The 13865-nt window shown below is 43.6% G+C and overlaps 1 protein-coding gene across 3 annotated transcripts in view; it reads right to left on the reverse strand.

Annotated features, from left to right (window-relative positions):
- The window catches only part of ATG7 (autophagy related 7), a 248701-nt gene that overhangs the window by 233363 nt on the left and 1473 nt on the right, over nucleotides 1–13865 (reverse strand). The gene's annotated exons all lie outside the window — the stretch shown is intronic.

Consider the following 13865-nt stretch of genomic DNA (forward strand, 5'->3'; position numbering starts at 1 on the left):
ACCTTAACAGAAGACCATGGGGGAAAGGAAGGGGAAAAAAAAGTTACAGAGAGGGAGGAAGGCAAACCAAAGGAGACTCTTAAATACAGAGAACAAACTGAGGGGAAGGGGAGATGGGGGAAGGGGAGAGGGGAAAGTGGGTGATGGGCATTGAGGAGGGCACTTGTTGGGATGAGCAATGGGTGTTGTAGGGAAGACAATTTGACAATAAATTTAAATAAATAAATAAATAAATAAATAAATAAATAAATAAGGCAGGCAGTCAGGCAAGCAAGCCAGGACTTGGATGTGCTCGCTTTAGCAACACGTATACTAAAGCCAGGACTTGGATTTCTCAGAGACGTCTCAAGTTTGACAAATCCAAACTAAACATTTCTTTTTGCAAAATTCTGCCCCTTTTCCTGCATGTCCTAGTTTACAAAATAGTACCACCTACATCCAAGGTCGAAACCTCAAAGTCATCTTCAATTTTCCTCTCTCTCACATTCAATAAATCACTAATTGCTAGAGGTTCAACCTTAAACGGGCTTCCGGAATGAGACGAAGATGACAGCAACAGCTACTCAGCATTAACCGGGACCAGGCACCACAGCAGGGTGTGCACCTGAATTTACTCCTCCAAAAAGCCCTAGGAAGTGACAGTTCCAATTTTAAAGAGGAAGAAACTGAGGTTGAGAGAGGTAAGAAGTCCACAGAAGGACATACAGGTAGGAAAGTGGAAGAGGGAAGTGGACAAGGACCCAAAGTCCATATTCCAAACATGTGATTTCGTGCTTCCTGTCCAAGTCAGCTTCTCTTCTCTCCGTCCTCCCCGCCACACAACAGGCCCACCATCTCACACCTTGGCTCCTGCAGTAACATGCTCACAGGTCACTGCCTTCTGTCCCTGTCTTCTCCAAACAAGTTGTCACGTTGCCACCAGATCTGATCTGTGCAGGGGCTCCCTTGTTTAAACAAACAAAATCTTACTGGCTTTACTCCACAGAGAGTTTCCCAGTCTTTCACCTTTCCCTAGGAGACCTCTCCCCCTCTCTACCAGGGAAATTCCTCTCATCTACTAAGACTCTTGATGAAGCTCTCATTAATGCCCACAGTCAGTGGGCATCAACGGCCCCCTTCTCTGTAATGACAGATGAAAACTTCCATTACAGGATTTGCCATCATGAATCATACTTACTTTTTTGATCATACCTTTTAAAAAACTTTTTAAATAACAGCAGCAGTAGTAACTGTTCTAATTGAATGTTTATTCTGTGCCAAGCACTAAACATTCTACATATTATCTGATGACAACCCCAAAGTGGTTGCATTGTGCCTACTTTACAGAACAGAAATGGAGACACTGAAATATCAAGTCACTTGCCCAAAGTCACTCAGTTAGGGAGTAGAAGAGCTGAGATTATAACCCAGGTTGACTGGCAGCAAAGCCCCAACTCTCATCACTATAGTGTATCGCCTTGAAAGAAGACATCCCTTCTCAGAGCCTGAATATTACCCATCAGCCCCACATATGCTAAAAACAATAACCATTTTGAAAACCATTTACATACTAACCTCCTCTCCAACAGGGTCAAAAGAAAAAGGTCACGGCCAGAGTAATCGTCCAATATGGAAGGAAATCAACACAGTGCAGACAGTGGTACAAATGGATCTCTGAGATCCTCCACGGGATGGGTCATCAGGTCCCTAAATGCTTTAGTCATCCACAACTTACTCTTAAAGGTTAACAGGAACTCACCATCATCTTGATGACCTACTGAGGTCATCAAGATGGAATTTTACCAGCGCCAGAAACAAAAGAGAAAACTCTTCTGTACAGCACCTCAGTAGCTGAGAAAAAGTGATTCAGGAAGACCACTTAGAAGATAACCGACAGGCATACTAAGACAGTAATCTACATAAAAGGCACATCCTTCAAACATTTTCTGACTTATTTGATCTTTGAGAAATTTCAAACAGAACCCAAGAGCCTATTTCACAAGAGGATGTGGTTGGTATTCAGCTGCTGAACTCCTGCTTGACAGGCTCAGAAAACAGAAGGGTCCTATGCAACAGCAGCAGCAACACGTGATGGGGAATTTGCTGGAAACATCTAAATATGATATGCAAGTATAAATGTATCACTTAGGAACCTATACATCTATGTCATACTGCTATCTTCCTTAAACTGGAAGGGAAGATTTAAGAGAAAATGATCAGAATAGAAATCTGGAGGGAGCAGTAAGTTACAGGTGCAAAGTCATTTATGTGTAACTAACCTATATCCAAACATCACCTGCTTCATGAAAATTAAGGCTTGCCTATATATCCCAAGGTCAGAATTCTAGCTTCTGCTTAGCTTAGAAAGTTAAAATATGACTTTCATCATACCTCAACACTACATACGGACATATTCCAGGAAAGAAACTGACAGAGGCATCAATATAAGTGTGGGTTAACTTTATTTCAGACTATTTCTATCATATCCGGGATGTGAAACCCAGGAGTTACACAAGATGGGATTGTGTCACTTCCACTGAAAGAGGAAAGGATTTGATGAAGATTCAATGCTGTAATGGAAAAGAATCCCAGCAGTAACCAAAACATCCAGCCAAGGTTAAACTGAAATCACAGATGGGTGGTTAAGCAATACACACCCTTTTGGGGCTGTGTCTACCACCCAAAAGTGGTGCAAATTTTAGGCTTTTATGAAAATAAAACTAAGTCACACTCAGCAAATTACATAAGGACAAGCTCAAAAAATACCACTGTCTGAATATTTACCAAAAGTTCCTGTCCAAATGGTCCTAAACCTTGGGTAGTGCTATTCTTCAAAGTCAAATCCCCACAGGAAATGGGTAATAGTGCTTGCCTCCCAAGAAAGAAGCTATGGAGTTGGGAGACAGGGGTGTGGAGAGAGTTATTTTAAACTGTCTGGCCCTATTCCCTATGAATTTTGGGTTCAGACTTCAATGAATTTTGTGTTCAAAATACAATGAATTTTGTGTATGTAGAACAACAATACAGAAATAAATACAATAATTAAAGAAAAAAGTCCTAACCCAATGGCAAGATGGGGAATGAAGGAGACATAAGACTACCAGCACAACTGCTTTGGTTCCAAGAAATAACACCTGAGAGATCTCTGATGCAACAATCATGTCTTATTCATCTTTCTTCAGCACTTACCACACTGCCTAGAATATATTAGGAGCTCAGTAAATGTTGACATGAAATAATAGTTCCCTTCCCCTCAAAAAGGGCCACTACATGGAGGCAATAATGAGACAAATTACAGCAGACTTTACAAATTACTAATAGCCTGAATTGTCCAAATAAGAAACAGATTGGCCGGAGAGATAATGAATTTTCCATTAGTGGAAGTGTTCAAGCATATATTAAGATGATTATTTGCCAAGTCATATTGTACAAAGGTTTACTGTATCAGGCAGTCAGACGAGCCCAGGGTTTGGCAGGCTTTTTCTGACAAGGGCCAGACAGTAAATATTTTAGTCATTTCATGCCAAAACAGTTTCTGTCATAGTTTCTTCTTCTTTTTTACAACTCTTGAAAAACGTACAAACAATCCTTAGCTTATGGACTGTGCGCACACAAACACACACACAAGGTGTGGGTCAGGATCTGACCTGCAGGCTGTAGTTTGCAGACCCTCAGACTAGATGATCTTCCAAACCTGTTATTTGGGTGAAGCAGGTTGCAAGGTTACAGTTGCTGGTCCATGAGAGAAACCTTGTGATGCTGCAAATACATCTTTATGAACTGGAAAACGTAGTCTATACGAACACTCACACATGCATATATCAGCATCAGTAAGCTACCGTGAAGTTCAGTTAATATTTACTGAAGCTCATAACATGCAAGGAGATGGCATTAGTGGCAATGCACATGCAAAACAGGCATGTTACCACACCTCTGATGGTTTCCTTCCTACTTTTTCCTTGACCCCTGATACTGCCTCCCAACTTCTCTTCACTCTTCACCTCTGACTTGATGCTGAAGAAACATCCAGCTGCTTGGTGCCCCTCTAACACACCTGTTGTCCTGCCTCCACAACCCTGAACAAACAGCTCCCTGTGTCTGATAGGCATCCCTGCTCCTGTGACTGGCACTTTTCAAAATCCAGCTCAGAGGTTATTTGCTCCATAAAGCCTTCCCAGAGCTCCCTTTCACTCTCTTTACCCATTGCTTTCTCTTCTCCCTTGGCTTTGGTTAACCACTTCTGTCTCTAAACTACCTCTGGGGCGCCTGGGTGGCGCAGTCGGTTAAGCTCCGACTTCAGCCAGGTCACGATCTCGCGGTCCGTGAGTTCGAGCCCCGCGTCAGGCTCTGGGCTGATGGCTCAGAGCCTGGAGCTTGTTTCCGATTCTGTGTCTCCCTCTCTCTCTGCCCCTCCCCCGTTCATGCTCTGTCTCTCTGTCCCAAAAATAAATAAACGTTGAAAAAAAAAATTTTTTAAAAAATAAACTACCTCTACATTTAGTATTACTGTTCAGCTCTTTGCTGATCTGTCTACCTCCATCAACCTGATTGTAAATTCTACAGGTACAGATCCTGGCTCATATCCCTCTCAATACACCATAATCACTTGCAGAACGGCTCCCAAATGTTACTAAGATGAGTTCTAGAAACCTTTTATGGGTACCTTCCCATAAAAGAAGCAAGAGAAAGAAATAACCCAGGCTTCTATGACTGGAAAGACAAACTCCAAGCTTATTACAATGGAATATGGAGATTAGAGCAAGCAATCATGAAGAACACTTGGAAATATGCCATATGACTTAGAAATAAATCTGTTATCATTTTTTAGGACTAAGATCTTAGTGGATAAGAGATATGCATGTACAAATCAACTGAAATGAAATCTCACCCAACCAAGTATAAAGTTAGTATAGATCTTTCTTCCTGAAAGTATTCCCATAGGTACAGAAGTCAAAGGCCTACATCCACAGTCTCAAAGTATCTCTCCACCAAAAAAAAAAACAAAACAACTATTAATTTCAAAGGAGAGAAAAAGTAACTCTACAGTGACAAAATCTGGCAGACACCATCTTAATGCAGGGATTGAAGTCAACACCAGCAGCAATGGGACACAGATACATATGCTATCTGATAGAATGCAGTGAAAAGCACAAACATCCATACCACTCCGCTGAAAGCAAATGACGTGGGTCTCATTGAGAAGAAACGTTAGGTAAACCCAAACTGGAAAACATTCTACAAAATGACTGAGACTGGCTTACAATCTTCAAAAGTGTCAAGATCTTGGGGCACCTGGGTGGCTCAGTCGGTTAAGCGTCCGACTTCGGCTCAGATCATGATCTCTTGGTTCATGAGTTTGAGCCCATGATGGGCTCTGTGCTGACAGCTCAGAACCTGGAGCCTGCTTCGGATTCTGTGTCTCCCTCTCTCTCTGTCTCTCTCTCTCTCTGCCCCTTCCCTGCTCACATTCTCTCTCTCTCTCTCAAAAATAAATAAACATTAAAAAAAAAAAAAGTGTCAAGGTCAAGAGAAGACTAGGGAATTGTTCCAGAGTAAAAGAGAAAGACACGATGACCGGGGGCAACATGTGATGCTGGCTTGACACTCTGTTTTCATAAAGGGTGCTACTGGGACAAAATCTGCCTGGAATCTCTGGAGAAGGGTATATGAGAGGTCTGTCTTATTCTTGTAAGGTTTCTGCAAATTTGAAACTGTTCCAAAATAAAATATGAAGACAATTTTAGCGCCTGCACACACCCAGCCTATGCTATACTGAGCAGGCAAAACCAATTACGTGAAAGAAGTTAGAATAGTAATTACAGGGTGGGATGGGGCTACTGACTGGAAAGGGGCAGTAAGAAGCCTCCTGGGGAGCTGGAAACATTCCATTTTCCTTGAGCTGGGAGGTGGTTTCAGAGCACATACATATGCAAAAATCCATGAGCTATATATTTACGATTAATGTACTTTACCATATGCATACTATACCTAAACAAAAAAAGTAAAACCGAAAGCCCTATATTCAAGCTATAATGATCCTACACAGAACCTTCCTGTATTCACTTAATAGTTAACAGATGACCTATTTAAAAATCTAGCTTTGGTGAAAAGAAACTCATTGCTCTAAATAAGTATAAAAGAAGTATTTCCATAAATTTTTCTGGCATTTGTTATTAAAGATGCTGAAGACGGAAGTATTTTGGCTTTACTGCTTATGTAATTAATTGGACCGGGAATGCTCCCTGGTGAGTCTGTCCAACTGGTCTCCCTCCAAGGGAGGGTAGGCAAAAGGATTGGATGCAGCAGATATTACAGGGTAGGATTTCTGGAAATGAAGAAGTCAACTGGTAGAAAATGAACAAAAATCACAGTGATGAAACAAACAAACCTGTCTTCAGGGAAACTAAACCCTTGGAGGGACAGCAGAGAAACAGACTAGCCTAACTGTTCTAATAAAAATGCCTTGCTCTGACTTTTCCCTGTATGTTGTTGGGGTTTTGTTTTTTTGTTTGTTTGTTTGTTTGTTGTTTGGGGAGGGCAGGGGAACTTCCAGTCCTTCAGAGAAAGGATGCTAATGTGACAGTGGGGAGCCCGGTCTTCAGAGAGACCCAAGCATGAGTTCCCAATTCCACCTCTCACTGGCTGAGGAGCCCTGGGCGGGTAACTTCATCCCCTGTGCCTTGATTTCCTCATCTGTAAAATAAGGATAATTCCAGCCAACCTGTGAGGTTGTTGGGAGAGCTAAATGAGAAAGGGCGTGATGTGCCTGTTCAGGGGCCTGGCGCAGTCAGCCTAAGTGGTAGTGCCCTCAGATTGTCAACACATGCCCCGTACCTCACATTAGCCAACGCTGCCTGCCTAATGCAGCTGCCCTTCTCCGTGCTCACTGTGAAAACTTTCTCCATCTCAAACGGGCCTTGTGTAAGCCTCACCTCCCTCAAAGGAGCACTGCAGTCACAGCAGAGGTTTAATTAAAATGAAACGGATGGTCTCCTGCTATAGGTCATCAAGGGCAAGTCCAGAGGAACAAGTGCTAAGGGTTAGGAGCACTTTGTGTTCAATTTCTCGCAGGCCACGTGGGGCCATTCACTTAGCAGAAGCGCCAGAACAACCACAATTTGGCCCTGAAGTGCCGTCTCTGGGCCAAAATGGAGCACATAGAGCAGACTTCTGTTCTCATTTTCCCAGCTGCGGGGCTGTGAGCTCTGGCAGTCATTAAAATAAGCACCAAACCACATGGCCAAGTCCTGCTGACAAACAGAGTATGTAAGCTGATGGGTTAAAAAAAAAAAAAAAAAAAAAAAAGGGAGATGGCCAGGAGTGGGGAGGGGGCCTCTTTGGCATACGAAGCCAATGCACATTTTGCCGGCTAATGACGTCCTGCAACTTCACGAGTTTTGGAAATAATGTGCAAGGCTGCCAAAGAGGCAGGTTTACAGGCCCTCCCTTCCAAAAGGAGGGGGGCAAAGTTCCAAACTTCGAAGACAGATTAGGCTTTACTGGAAGATGAAAACTCAGGACTCCGACAGGGGAACCAGCTGGGTTCGGAAGCCTCAATTCCTTTTAAAAATCACATTACAGTCAAGATGCCCCTGGGCCAAACTGAGGTCTCCACAAGACACCGAGTCATCGAAAGTGGCTTTTTTGTGTGTGTGACGGTACTGATAGGTGGCCGCAGCTGATCACATAAGCAGGCAGGATAACTGTTATTATGGACGGGTTGTCTCCCTCACCTCCATGCATGCCACCTTGGTCAATGAGAGAACTGGCAGTCACCTCCACTGTCTTCAAACTGTAACCTTCATTCTCACTGGTTACTCCTGGGAGTTTTTCCTCTGTTTTCCTTCTGCTATAATAACCTTAACCTTCACATACAACGTGCTCTTGTTCAGCCTGTTTTTGAGAATGGACGCACTGGATACCAGTGTCGTGGGGCGTGGCAAGCCCACACGGGAGGGATAGTAAAAGCTGAGAGAGCCTGTGAGAGAGGAGAAAGACAACACAAGGAAGATGGAAACAGCATGCCTACTTCAGAGTCCTTTTTGTTAACTGCACCAATCAACAGTGTCATGTTGCTTCATTCTATGTACAAGGGACAGCCACCTGGATTCACCGGCATCGCTAGAGAGCCCTCATGTCAACCAACAGGTAAAATCTGGCATGGTTTCCTAAAAGCTGGCTGAGTTATGGAGGCTAGCTTCTGAGTAACAGAGGCTCTGTGGTTTCATTTCTGGTGATATCTAAGAAGTCCTGGAAAAGGAAGAGGTGCTGAAAAATTGGGCCAACCCAACACATGTTACCAGATTTCCAAAATATTTGATTTCCAAAGATAAGAATAAGGATGGATTCTACAGCCTAGTGGACAGAGGTTTTGCTCAGGAAAGGTGGCATGTGGGCCATTCCAGACCACATGTCACTTCTGTGCAATTAGAAAACTATACCCCCTCCTGGAGACATTTTACTTCCTTTCCTTAGAAAATTGTTTTAATACATTGATTAGGTTGACCCAAGACATTTTACCTTTGTCTGCCAGAAAATCGTCACTACAAAAGTAAATTCATGATGCCTATGATCCAAACAAAACCCCCTCAGATGTGGCCTCTTGGGCAGCGCACAACCTGCACAACTGTATATGGCAGTCTTGAGTATTAATCCTAAGAGGCCACTATGGTTTAAGAAGGAGTCGTGAGAGTAACTGCATTTCTTCCTTGATCAAAGAAGAACCAGATATAGGATATAGGATATCTGGACCTAGGAAGGCCTCTGAAAAGACCACTCCAAATATCCTGGTAGACAAGATGAAGCTGTCGTAATTGGATTCCAACATAATCAGAGAGACTATGAATCGGTAAAATAATCTTATCTGAAGAATGCTGGTTACGGTATGAACTGGTGTCAATAAGAAAGGAACTAATAGGGGCATCTGGGTGGCTCAGTTGGTTAAACATCCAACTCTTGATCTCAGCTCAGGAAATGATCTCATGGTTTGTGAGATCGAGCCCTGCATTGGGCTCTGTGCTGACAGCATGGAGCCTGCTTGGGATTCCCTCCCAAAAATAAATCTTAATAATAATTAGTATAATAAATACAATTATATGTATAAACAAAAATATACATATATATAAAAGAAAGGGGCTAACTGTGATAAGTCATTGGTTCAGTCTTTGGTCCTAATCTATTTATTTTTATTTATCTACATGAATGAATATTCATCAATATTTACTAAGTGTTTGATGTGTGCTGAACATTGTGTTAGGGGCTTAGAGCAGGGAAAAAGACACATAAACCACATAAACAAATATATTCAAAAAGGTATACTTACTACATTTACCAGTGACTTTGATGATTGATATAGGTTTGCTTATCAATTCTATACATGACACGAAGCAGGAAGGAATAGGCAATATGATGGATAACAAAACTTCACAATACAAAAGATTCTGACCACCTGGAATAACAGGCCTATTTTAACAAGACTAAAAATTTCAGAGATAAATACAGGGTCTTAAATCTCAGTCCAAAAAAACAGCTGGACAACAGTGCAGGCACTGGAGGCAGTATGATAATGGAAGGACACAGCTTCATGAGGCAGAGAGACTGCAATTAAAATCCCACCTCTGAGGGGTGTCTGGGTGGCTCAGTCCGTGAAGCATCCAATTCAGGTCATGATCTCACAGTTTGTGGGGTCAAGCCCCATGTAAGGCTCTGTGCTGACATCTTGGAGCCTGGAGCCTGCTTCAGATTCTGTGTCTCCCTCTCTCTCTCTCAAAAAATGAATAAACATTAAAAAAATAAAAATAAATAAAAATTAAAAAACCCCACATCTGCTACATCTAGCCACACAACCTCAGGCAAGTCATTTAACTTTTCTGAGCCTTCTTCCCCACCTGTAAGATGGGACACTACCTGCTGCACAGAATTATTGTGAGGATTCGATTAGAAAATGCATGTACCTGAGGGGCACCTGGGTGGCTCAGTCAGTTAAGCATCCGACTTTGGCTCAGGTCATGATGTTGTGGTCCATGAATTTGAGCCGCACATCGGGCTCTGGCTGACAGCTCAGCGTATTGTGCCTCCCTCTATCTCTGCCCCTCCCTCACTTGTGCACGAGCTCTCTCTCTCTCAGAATAATAAACACTTAAAAATTTTAAAAAAAGAAAATGCATGTATCTGATACAGAAGTCATTCTAAAATAGGACTGATGTTATCAACAAAACATGTGTGAAAGACATGGGGATTTCCATTTAGTTATCCCTTCAACAAACATTATGTTATGTACAGTTCCCGTGCTGTATTTCAGCATTCAATGGCAAAAGAGATTAAGGTCTCTGCCTTTCAGGACCTAAGTTTTGAGGGTTATACATACCAGGAATCACAGTATAGCAATCTGTGGATAAAGCAAGTACCATATGGTATAGTATAAGTGTTTGTACAGGGTGTTATGGGAGGACGGAGAGGTATCTAAATTGGACTGAAGAAGCAGGGATTTGTATTTTAGCAAAGATCTGTATTTTAGGAATGATACTCCAGTACCAGTGAGCACCAGACAGGGCAAGCGGCTCAGTGGTTGTGCAGGAATACAGGCAAGAAGCAAGAAGAGCCTAAAGTAATGGGAGAAGGTAATGGGAGAAGCAATGGAGGAGAAAATGTGTCAGGAGACATCAAGGAAGGAGAATCTGTAGAACTCTGATGACTGCCTGGGATGGGAGAAGAGGGAAAAGGCCAAGACAACTGCAGTGCTCTGATGTGAATGACTAAATGGAAGAAGGGGAATGAGTCAGAGGAAAGGATGTAGAAAGAAGGGCAGCTTTGGAGAGAAGCTGATGAGATTAATTTTGGACTCACTGAGTCTGAGGCCTGGCCTGCAGGAGAGATCTTAGCTCAACATACAGAACAGGGGTCCTTGGCACATAAGTGGGAGTTGAAGTTGTGGGTGAGAAGAGCACAGAGTATAAGGCAGAACCTTGGAGAAAACTAGCATTTAATGAACAAAAGGGGGGGGTGACCCACAATGGAAGCTGAGGGGGAAATGGCCAGACAGATAACACAAAGGAATATCAGCAATATGAAATGTGCTCAGAATTCAAAAGGTAAGGGAAAACTTTCAGGGGTTGAGGCAACGTGAAGGTCTGAAGACGAGGAAGGGCAATTTTAGAGGACAGGTGGGACAGAAGAAGGATTTTAGCAAATGATGACTTCAGGAAGTCAGCAAACGTGGATGGGGAGAGATGATGTGATGTGATGTGATGTGATGTGATGTGATGTGATGTGATGTGATGTGATGTGATGTGATGTGATGTGATGTGAAGGTGTTTCGTCTTCTCCAGATATTTAAATGAGAAGAGATGGTTAAACAGGAAAGAAACAGAACAATGGAACCTCAGCACAAGTAAAAGAATCAGCCTTAAACACATTTCTTTCACAGAGGTGAAGTGATACAGTCAGCTGGAGACAAGTCAGTAAGTGACAGAAGCTGAGGAGCCTTCATTGATGGCTGCAATTTAGTGAAGTCAAAGTCCAGGTTAGGAGGCTGGGAGAGGAATGGAAATCTGAAAGACAAGGAGAAGATGGGCAAGAGAGCTGTCCAAACACAAGGGGGAGTGTCAAGCAGTGCTGGGAGCCCATAGCGTGACAGTGTCAAGGGCAGGTGTGTCTACAACAAAGACAGGGGGCCTCAGGTCTCCACAAAAAAAGTACAGTCCTGCTCCCTCTGGTCAGACTCCTAGAGAAAAGAGGCCTTCCTTTCTATACTACACACTCAAGGAGAGACTGTCAAACAGGAACAAGTTCAAAGGAAAGTAATCACAACAAAGAAGGTGAGAAAAGCCCAAAGGTGATCATGGTTGGGGTGGGGGTGGGGGGTTGCAGAGGCTGGAATGAGACTGAGCTGTTACCCAGTCTGCCAAGACCACAGAGATGCATACTCCCTACTGGGTAACAAAGCAGCATCTAATTATTCTTCCTTGAATACACAACCAGTCCTTACTTATACTGGAGATAGCTAGAAGGATCAGGAAACAGAAAAAGGAGGAGGAAGGCAGTCCTGAACTTCATTTCCCAAGGGTAAAAGTGGATAAAAGAGGCCATTTGGATTTCCAAATAAAACCTCCGAGGAAGTGAGGGATAACCAATCAAGGGCCACTAATCAAAAGAATTTTGTTATTACTTATGTCCACACACAGGATCCATCCCTCAGCACCCTGTATCCCAATTCACCTTCCTCCTCTCCCCATGTGGTGTTATCCAGCTACCAGTCCAGCACCTCCTTTACCCCTTAAACCCACCCATCTTTCTCCCTTGGCTTAGCCACTGCCTTGGTTCAGGCCTTCCTCCTCCGCTACCTGGACCACAGAACAGTGCCCTGACTGGTCTTCCTGCTGGGTCTGCCCTGTCCAGTGTAGTCACCATGGGAGAGCCTGAGTAATTTAAAACAGATGAGAGCAGGGGCGCCTGGGTGTCTCAGTCGGTTGAGTCCGACTTCAGCTCAGGTCATGATCTCACAGTTCATGGGTTCGAGCCCCGCATCGGGCTCTGTGCTGACAGCTCAGAGCCTGGAGTCCGCTTCGGATTCTGTGTCTCCCCCCTCTCTCGGCCCCTCCCCTGCTGGCTCTCTGTCTCTCTGTCTCTCAAAAATAAATAAATATTTAAAAAATTTAAAATAGATGAGAGCACATCACACCCCTTCTTCAACTTTCACTGCAACTCTCTGACACCACACTTTCAAAATAAAGTGCAAACTTCTTTGCACAGTAATATTAACTGCTACTATTGATCATTTACCATCTAGCAAGTGGGTAACATATACCATTCAATCCTCACAGCAACCCTGGGAGGATGGCTTACAGATAAGGAAACTGAAGTTTAGAAAGGGAGTGACGAGCCCCAGGTAGCAAAACTAGTTCAATGGCAAAGCCAGCATGTAACTTACAGTCCAAATTCTGTGCTCCTAATTATATATCATATATTAGATTATACAACCTTATATTGCCCGCAAGGTCCTTGTGATCTGCCTCCTGCTTACCTTTCCACAGTCACTTCTTAGCCGAGGTGAACGATGCAAGTTACCTACAGCCCTCCTCACTCCCAATGTCTGCAATGTCATCCCACCTCCCATGCCTCTTCACCTGACTAATCTTGCTCATCCTTCAGGCCTTGAGTAAAGCGATGCCTCCTCACAGAAAACTTCTCTGATGCCTCAGCCTGACTTGTGATCACCCTAAGTCCTCCTCTGGCAAATCTCTACAATAGCTGCATTCCACAGTGCTGTTGTCTGTGTCCTTGGCTTAAAAAATAATTAATTCCTCGAGGACAGGGATGGGCATCTTGAACAAGAGCCCGGTACACAACTCCTTTAAGAATTTCACAATCTTGTCACATGAGGGGCAGGGAGGAGTTGGCCAAGAAAAATGGGAGGGGGAAGGGGAGATCTTTTAGGAAGCAGGAGCAGCAGGAGCCAAAGGCTACAAGTGAGATACAACCTGTAAACTGTTTAACGAGACTACAGCGCAGAACTGGGGGATGGAAGTATAATTAGGCAAGATGAGCTTTCGCAAGGCTGGCTTTTTCTTCATTCAAGTGTTAGTTCCAAAGTCACCTCCTCAGAGAAGTCATCCCGGCCAGCTAGCTTTTAAAACAGCTCCCCGGGGGCGCCTGGGTGGCGCAGTCGGTTAAGTGTCCGACTTCAGCCAGGTCACGATCTCGCGGTCCATGAGTTCGAGCCCCGCGTCAGGCTCTGGGCTGGTGGCTCAGAGCCTGGAGCCTGTTTCCGATTCTGTGTCTCCCTCTCTCTCTGCCCCTCCCCCGTTCATGCTCTGTCTCTCTCTGTCCCAAAAATAAATAAAAACGTTGAAAAAAAATTAAAAAAAAAAAAAAAAACAGCTCCCTCT

This window comes from Puma concolor, chromosome A2 (assembly GCF_028749965.1).
Source record: "Puma concolor isolate L17-30 chromosome A2, mPumCon1.1.hap2, whole genome shotgun sequence".
In the NCBI taxonomy this organism is placed as follows: domain Eukaryota; kingdom Metazoa; phylum Chordata; class Mammalia; order Carnivora; family Felidae; genus Puma; species Puma concolor.